This window comes from Schistocerca cancellata, chromosome 8 (genome assembly GCF_023864275.1).
Source record: "Schistocerca cancellata isolate TAMUIC-IGC-003103 chromosome 8, iqSchCanc2.1, whole genome shotgun sequence".
NCBI lineage: Eukaryota > Metazoa > Arthropoda > Insecta > Orthoptera > Acrididae > Schistocerca > Schistocerca cancellata.
Genome location: NC_064633.1, coordinates 145,460,111 through 145,469,334, shown reverse-complemented (window position 1 = coordinate 145,469,334; position 9,224 = coordinate 145,460,111). Strand labels below are relative to the sequence as shown.

At 48.6% G+C, this 9,224-nt stretch overlaps 1 non-coding gene across 1 annotated transcript; it reads left to right on the top strand.

Moving 5' to 3' along the window:
• The first annotated feature begins 8,483 nt into the window (after positions 1-8,483).
• On the top strand, positions 8,484-8,557 carry Trnat-ugu (transfer RNA threonine (anticodon UGU)). Its single transcript has one exon. It is a non-coding gene; the product is annotated as a tRNA-Thr (tRNA).
• Positions 8,558-9,224: the final 667 nt, after the last annotated feature.

The following is a 9,224-nucleotide window of genomic DNA, read 5'->3' as shown; positions in this document are numbered from 1 at the left end:
ATCCTTTGCTGCATACAGGTGTTGATATGTCAACGGGGACAGTTGAATATGTGTGCCCCGACCGGGACTCGAAACCGGGATCTTCTGCTTACATGGCAGACTCTCTATCCATCTTTTTTTTCTTTTTAATATCATTTTGCTCGTTGCATCTGCTCGACTTCCGTTTCAGTTCGTCATTGATCCATTAACTCAGTTCTTTTATTACAGGGGGCAGCTAACCTCTGACCGAACACGCTGAGCTACCGTGCCGGCATCCATCTGAGCCACGGAGGACACAGACGATCGGTCGCAATGAGTGCAATGGGCAGGGTCACTACAAATGCAGTATGTGGACAGTACGGCGGAAATGTGGGTCTCACGGGGAGCGTGCCTGAGGTAAGTCCCTGCATTCGCACCATCTTCTGTGCCCTCTGTGGCTCAGATGGACAGAGCGCCTGCCATGTAAGTAGGATATCCCGGGTTCGAGTCCCGGTCGAGGCACACATTTTCAAATGGCCCCGTTGACTTATATCAACGCGTTGTATGCAGCTAAGGGTATTCATTTCATGGTAATTTCATTCTAACGAGCTGCACGGTCACCGATACCATCTTCATATACATATTCGACTTGAATTACAAGATCCTTCAACGTATCCTACGAATTTTCCTAGTTAGGCGACTCTTTAAAAATGAATACAACCTGTTCTGTACCCATTTAATTAACTTCACTTTGTGCGCGTTATCCTTGTGCATAGTGGCCAAGTATAACGATAATTTTGAATTTTACGAGAGGAAGGAGCATTGCATTCGCTCATCTGGTGTAAGTACGATTTAGTTTCGCTTGAAATCGTGTAATAACAACGAGCATTTCACTCACTCGTCTTGTATTTGTACGATGTGATTTTATTATCTAGGAAAAGTTGAATCTACTTCCCTTAGAAGTATGAGTTGGCCCTTGACTGGCATTCATTCACTATTTCAACCGCCGGACTAGGAACTTTCTAGATCAGTGGTTCCCAACAGGTGGTCCGCGGACCCGCAGGGGTCCAGTAGCTATACCAGAGGGGTCCGCAACCACATATCGGTGTGAGCAAGCATTTTCTTCCATGTGTTTCATGAAAAACAAATGTAGGAATCGGCTCGACATGCGGTCGGAATTCAGAATGAAAGTTTCAAGTTCGGAACCTAATATTTCAGAAATAATGGACTCAAAGGTCAGATTGAACTCATCTCATTAACAACTGAAAGTTAAAACTAACTGTATACTGATGAAGTACTCTGTTGAACTTTATTTTTCATTGTATGAATTTAGTGTTTTCTTATTTTTCGCACATGTCTAGTCAATGAAATCTCAAGTGTAGCACACTTGAAAGACCAATATACTCAGTTTTAATTTTTTCCTGTCATTTTCAGTTCATACTCAATTTTTTTAAGGAGTTTGTTACACTAAACACCCAGATTTGAAGACAAAGATTTTGAGCAATAATCAAAAATTTAACAATAACAATGATGGCTAAATTGAAAAAGTTTTAAGCTCAATATTTTTTCAATACTGAATATGTCAATATTTTTTCTAAGCACCAACAATGGAAAACGTGTAAAAAGTCTCTTAATTTGGCTTTTTTAGGTACTTGATACTGTGATATGACAAGGTACCAATCATGCTCGATGAGGCAGTCCTCGAGAAAATTTTGTTGGGAACCCCTGTTCTAGATGAAGAGCGTGGCACAGGAGTGGAAGCCCGGCGGGCCATCTCAAATTAGTCCCAAGACTCACAAAAAAATCAGGTAGATTAACGAGGAACTAGTCTGGCTTATTCGTGGAGTTAACTTGTGGAAGGGAACTCTGCACACCTGCCGACAGTGTATCTTCATGTCGATCAGTAGTAGTAGTAGTAGTTGTGTAGCCGCCGGCCTGTATTCGCACTGGCGCGAGGGAAGGAGTTTGTTGGGCGGCTGCAGCCCTCGCCCGGCGCTGACTCCCTCTTCGCCCTCTTCCGGGACGCCGGGGATGCGGAAGGTACGGGGACAATTAGCGATAATTAGCTGGCGCGCCGCGGGAGGGTGCTGGCGTCGCGCGGCGTGGCGGCGCTAGGCAGGCAGCCTCCGGCGCGATCGATGTGTGCCGCCGGCTGCTGTCCGCTGTCTGCTGTCTGCTGTCTCCCACGCTTGGACAGCTGGTGTCCACGCTCCGGACAGCGTCCGCTGCCTGGCTGGCGTGTTCCGCCGCACTTGTCACGTGTCGCAGTGTGCGGCGACAGATGCCGTCAGGGCTGCATTTACGCGCGGAATATCTAGGCTCCAGCGGGCGACCGAGCACCAAAAAGGGCCCCTCAACTCAAAAATTCAAAATTAAAAATAAGTTTTGTTTTTGTACCGTGCTTTGGGTCCTCTTATAATCGCAAAAGACCTACTTGCATTTATTTTGTATGAGTTTATTCTGATAGACTTTTCAGTGGTCAGCTGAAATGAATTACAGGGTGGCGCACGAAAGGTGTTACCATTTTGTTTTTGAATATAAACTTTATTTACTAAGATGGTATCTGTTCTTTCGGACATGTCCGAAAGAACAGATACTATCGCTGACCAAGCAGCTCGTTAGAAAGAAATTACAATGAAATGAACACCTTTAGCTGCTAACAGGCGTTGACATAACGTCAACGGGGGCCGATGAAAATCTGTGCCCCGACCGGGACTCGAACCCAGGATCTCCTGCTTACATGGCAGACGCTCTATCCATCTTTATTTTTTTTTTTTTTTTGCTCTACCAACTCCTTTTTTTTCGTTTCACTCGTTTTTTTTATTACAGCGGCCAACCAGCTCTCTGACCGAACACGCTTTTTTATTTTTATTTTTTTAGTGTTGTTTTTATTTTTTTTTTTCAGTGTCAGACTTACAACCTTTGCTGACATACATTTTGTTGTGCTACCGCATAAATAGTGTCTACAATGTCCAAATGTTGACAAATAGTGGCTAATTAGAAAATTAATTAATTAAGGAAATGAATAAATCTGAAAATGTCCAAATGAAAGACATGAAGACATCGCGGATAGTACAAATACAAAAGAAACATACTCCTGTAGCAATGAAATGAAGTTCGTGTCGGGGGCGACACCTGCTCACGACGCGACGTTCGATAGAGCAAGAGAGCGATCTATCGACTCGTTCTCCAGACGTTGGTGTAAGACTGGGTCGTCTTCTCGAAATTAACTAAGGGTCCGTGAGTGTGATCGACGTCTATCTCGGTTTCTTCGTCTATCTCATGTCTCACCCGTCACACCCCATCTGGCCGGCGGGTCGGTAAATGTAAGGCGCAAGTAATTAGCGAAGTCTTGCTCATATTTCTCGTGCTGTTGCAGCTTCGTGTGTCCATCCAGGAGAAAATGCCAAAAGTCCATTTTGTCCTTTTCCGATTCGTTATAGACATAGCCCACAACCATTCCTCGTCACTGCATTGGTATTTTGGACCGGAAAATAAGATTCTTGGGGAAAAAAAGTGTGTCTGATGAAATTGTGTGAGGGGGCGGAGCGTAACAGGAACGCCAATATCTGTTGTGCCAGGTGCCACACCGGAGCCGTCCCACTACATGCTAAACGATGTTCATCAGTGTCCACTGTTGCGCAGTCTAAACATAGTGGAGTGTCTGCCAAATGAATCGCGTGCCGCCGTTGATTCGTTGCGAACTTCCTATTTAATACCATATACCATGTTGAGCGTACCGACGTTGGGAGGTAAACGTTCCGTATAACGCGCCATATCCGTCGCCAGTTCTTGTCTGGGTACCTCTTTTCCAGGGTATTCCTGGGGCACCGGCGCAGTAAGAGTTGGTATACATCTCGCGTCGTCGGTAGTCGTGTTGTTGGGAAGGATTCTCTGACATAGCTAAGCTCCAAAAAAAAGACTTGAAATGTGACAGCTTCGGTGAAATATGGCCCACATTGACTGGGGGCAGCATTGAAGTGGGCGCTAGTACATCGGCCAACGCACCCGAGATATTGCGAAATTGACCGCGCCACTGTCGGAAAATCGTACTGACGAATAACGCCCGTGCCTTTTCATATACGTTCACTAGACCAAGTCCACCCTCTCCAGGTGGTAGCGTAAGCGTTGTGTATTGGATCTTAAACAGGTGTCCCACACTCACGTAGGTTCCGAAAGTTGCTTGTATCCGTGATGCCATTGTGCACGTTAAAGGCAGGACATGCGCTACGCGAGTGAGTCTTGTTGGTAGGTATACGTTAACATAGGTCACGCTCTGAATCATGTCCAACGCTCTTAATTTCTGTAATAGCACCATTGTCCGCATCAGCTTCAATATGCGTCGGTAGTTATCCGCTGCTGTCCGCTGCACATCCGTGTGGTACGTAACACCTAGACATTTTATGGTCTTAACTACCATGAGCGGGCCTTCCTCCCTCGGTTGTAATCCTCGACCGACATTCATGCAGCGTGACTTCTGTAGATTAAGCACGCTTCCTGCCGCCATCCCGTATCGCTGTATCCATGCCAACGTCGTACGTACTTCGTCGTCTGTCCTTGCCACCAGCATCACATCGTCAGCATAAGCGCGGCAATGAAAGGTCAATTGTGGCAACGGCAGTCCCTCCAGCCATCTTCAGAGACCATATAGACAGGGTTCCAAAGCCATTGAATACAAAAATGTCAAAAGGGGGCAACCTTGACGAACTGACCTTGAAATAACAATGTAGTCAGTGCCCCGCCCATTCACCGAGACCTTTCATCGCACGCCGTGTAACAGTCGCATGATCACTAGAATGAAGGCCTGTGGGATTCCCAATCTGCCCATCACTGCGTGCAAAAAGATATGATCCACTCTGTCAATAGCGACTAGTGCCCCACGCACTCGGCATGCCGCTGCTAATGCGATGATATCTTGGTAGTCACCGAGCGCCGTATGTACGTTACTCTTACCGCCGAGTCTAACAGAAATTGAAGACCGCAGGCGAGCCCCAAGGATACCAGCGAAAATCTTATAGTCGCAGTTCAAGAGACTGAGTGGTCTATAATCTTCTGGCCTTCTGCCACCGGGTGGTTTGGGTATTGGGATGATGATACCCGCCGTGAATTCGGCAGGTATCTCAGTCTGCGGTAACAGGAGTTCGTTGTACATCTGAATCCAGGTCCGTCCCATGAAGTATGCAAAGGCGTGGTAAAATTCAATTGGGAAGCCGTCCTGTCCTGGGGACTTGTTCGGAGCCCCCCTGGCAATTGCGTCTGTCAGCTCGTCCTCTGTTATCGCTGTGATGAAAGTCTCTGCATCCAGTGGTGGTCCTCTATCTGGCATTTTCGAGATAACATCATGTAGTGTCTCGTGGTTCACTTGTACAGGTCGATATAACTGGCGGAAATAGTCAGTAAACACATGCGCAATATCACGCTGGTTCACAACGTGCTGGCCAGTTTCAGAGATTAGTGCCCTGATCAATGTCCTTCGTCGTCGTTGGCGTTCACGTACTGCGTGGTGCATGGAGGGGGTTTCGGCAGCAACTGTGTCCGCCAATCTTGCCCGGACCATCATCCCTTCCATTTTTAGTCTCATCAGCTGTAATAATTTGGCTTTTATCCTGCGCATCGCCGTGTGCCTTTCCGGCGATGGTTGTTGGGTCATCAGCTCCCTCAGGGCTGTAAAATAAAAATCAGCCGCCGTGCGGCTCCACTGCGATTTGTCCTGCCCGTATCGTATCAACGTTCTCCGTAACGTTGGTTTTGCGCATTTGATCCACCACTGGAGAACCGAGGTGGATGCTCGTTGGCGGCGAACGCTTGTCTCCCAGACCGCCTCTATCCACCGGCGACATGCAGCGTCACGTAAAAGTGCACTATTCATTTTCCAGTGACCCTTACTCCGCCATATCTTCTGAGAAGTTAGTGAAATCGTACAGACGTACGCCATATGATCCGTAAAAGCCGCTGGCCAGATTTCGGCAACCAGTATCGCAGTCCGTAGAGCTCGTGTCACATACACTCTATCAAGTCTGCTCGCCGAGTGTCCCGTTACAAACGTATAACCCGGTCTGTCGCCATGCTGCAGTTCCCAGGTATCCAGAAGCGCCGTTTCGGTAATCAAAGCACGCAGTTCCATGCATGGCACATAATGAGGTACTTTGTCCTTTTGGTCGACGACACAATTAAAGTCGCCGCCTACTATATAGTTATCATAGCGTCCAGCGAACAATGGTGCTATCTCTTCGGTGTAAAAGGTCGCCCTTTCTCTTCGTTTTGTGGAGCCAGATGGCGCGTATAAATTGATGAAACGAACGCCGTCGACAGTGATCGCTATGCCACGTAGGGAGAGACATGACTTCCTCCAGTCCTATTCCTTCCCTGGTGAGGATCGCCACACCGCATCCACTTTCATCGTGCACTGAATAATGTGCTTCGTAGCCGTAGAACTCTGGCGGCGATGTGAAACGCACTTCTTGCAGGAATACAATATCCACGTCCGCAGCGCGTAACGTATCTTTCAGCATTTGAATTTTAAGTGGTGTCCGAATGCCATTAATGTTTATCGTTGCAATGCGGTACGCCTGGCGTGTGTTCATCAGTTGTAGGGGGGTGTCATCAAGCGATGGTGTTGAAAACCAGACTGCAGTCGTCTATCTGCACCCCCGGCGCTCCTCATCGCACTAAGTTGTTCAACATTCCCCGGCCCCTCCCGGCGTCTGGCCAGGACTATCCTCAATCGTCGCGTTCGTGTCTTCATTCTGTTCGTGTTGGTCCATTTCTTGCGCCCAGTCCCCCAGCATATTTCCGGAACTGGCCGAAGGATGGTAGGCAACGTTGTCACCGCTCTGATGTTGGACAGTTGTCATCTCCACTTCTGCCTTCCGGTCACCAGAAGGAGAGTTCAAGTTATCGTCGCTGTGCAATTCCTGCACCGTCATCTCGGTATCTGTTGAATCCACTGGTCTCAGGTCGATACTGTCGTTGTCGTCCACTGTCCCCTCGGGACTATGGCTATCGTCAGCAGGTCAGTCGACGCTTCTTTCTTCTCTTTGGCGAACGCTGTTTCCGCTGCCTTGCTTCTGCATCGTCTGTATGGGTTGCGTATCCTCCGTCTTGGGCCTGGCCTATCACGCCCTCGGTGGAAGCACTGGCAGCCACCACGGATGAGCCTGGAGCGGTCGTCAGCTGCATCTCTTGTGTGGTGTCATATGTCTGGTGTGGTGGAACCGGTGGTCGGAGTTCCAGTCCGTTGGTGTCCATGTTCTGTATAGGGCGCAGCTGCTGGCGTCCATCGGAAATCTCCCTCACGTCTCCTCTCAGGGCTTCCACAAAGGTCAACGACAATACAGTCATCTGTTGTGGCGCCTGAACGTCATTCCGTGGGGTTTGCACTAAACGTCGCTGGAGGCATTCCGAGCGGATGCGACCTTCTTTTCCGCTCCCCGAGCAAGTGCGAAGTTGTCCATCATAGATGATAATCGCTCGACAACCTCCTATGTACAAATAAGAGGGGACGTGCTTTCGCAGTTCTATCTGTATTTGTCGCACCCCATTTAGGACGGGGTATGTGGTAAAACTCGTCCATTTTTCGGGATAGAACTGTACCGTATGGTCGAAAGGCGTCGATAACAAGTTCAGACGGGACCTCAAACGGAAGTTCGAAGACTCGTATAGTGCGGATCCCCATTCCCGCCTGATCGACCGTAACCGCACCAACATTCCTGTCGGCATGACAGAAACGATACCCGTTCGGTGATCGTTGTAGAAGTCTTTCGCAAGCAGCCTCGTCAACAAGCTTGACATAGACGACGCTTGAAACGATCGATAAATGGATTCCCACGATTTCTGTGGATCGATTTTTACCTCTTCTCTTAATAAACGTTCAATCTCGGGTGCCTTTGGTCGTGTATAGTCGTTCGCAAAACTGAACTTCAAAGTCGTTTTTCTGTACGAGTGTGCGATCTCGTTCTAGACTCACAACACCGCACACGCGAAGCTGCTCCGGCGTAAACAAACAGGCGCGCGCACCACAGCGCGACCGGCAGGCAACACGGTCCGCACTGTGTCACTGCCGAAGGCAGACTGTCCATATGAGCCACCGAGGACACAGAGGATAGCGCGACTGCAGAGATTTATCTCTGGCACGCCTCCCGCGAAACCCACATTCTCAACGCACTGTCCCGCACTACATTCGTAGTGCCCTCGTCCATTACACTCATTACTCGCGGCGCGTTCCCGATTCCCGTAAGAGTTCGGGCTCTGTTTGTGCATTCGCACAGAAGAAGAAGATGGTCAAGAGGCCAAGATACCATCTTAGTAAATATATAGTTAAGGTTCACCGGCCCCTTGACCATCTTCTTCTTCAGTGCGAATGCACAAACAGAGCCCGAACTCTTACGGGAATCGGAAACGCGCCGCGAGTAATGAGTATAATGGGCGGGAGCACTACGAATGTAGTGCGGGACAATGCGTTGAGAATGTGGGTTTCGTGGGAGGCGTGCCAGAGATAAATCTCTGCAGTTGCGCTATCCTCTGTGTCCTCGGTGGCTCAGATGGATAGAGTGTCTGCCATGTAAGCAGGAGATCCCGGGTTCGAGTCCCGGTCGGGGCACAGATTATCACCTGTCCCCGTTGGCGTATGTCAACGCCTGTAAGCAACTAAGGGTGTTCATTTCACTGTAATAAGGTAAGGTACATATACTGCAATGAAGAGCCGTCCATGGAGATTTGTTCTAACTTAGCACATGCTCAGTATCTCCACCATTTCGTTTCCTAACTTCCTTCAAACGAACACTGAAGTTAGTGATTACCCTACGGCACATATCTTCCGTAATTTCACTGCAAGCTTGAAGAATAAGTCTTCTGAGACGTTTCGGGAAAATTTTTTCCTTTAGGTACCCCCCAAAGAGATAAGTCACTTGGATTGAGGTCTGCACTGTTGGGGGGGGGGGGGGGGGGCATTTTGTCCGTCATTGAAGCGACCTGGAAACCTGAGTGAAATGATCCGCATGTCGAAATGCTCGTGTAAAAACCCCAACACAGTGTTTGCAGTACGTGGCCTTGCTCCATCTTGCATGAACCACTGCGTGTTGAAGGGCAAGGCAGTAGCAAGAAGCTGTGGAATGAAGCTATTGCGAAGCATGCTCAAATAACGCTCGCTGTTCACAGTTTCTTCAAAGAAAAAGTGTCCAATAAGTCCGTGACTGGAAATTGCTGCCCACGCTGTAATCCTCGGAGCATAATGTTGTCGTTCGTGAAGCATTTGTGGGTTTTCAGTG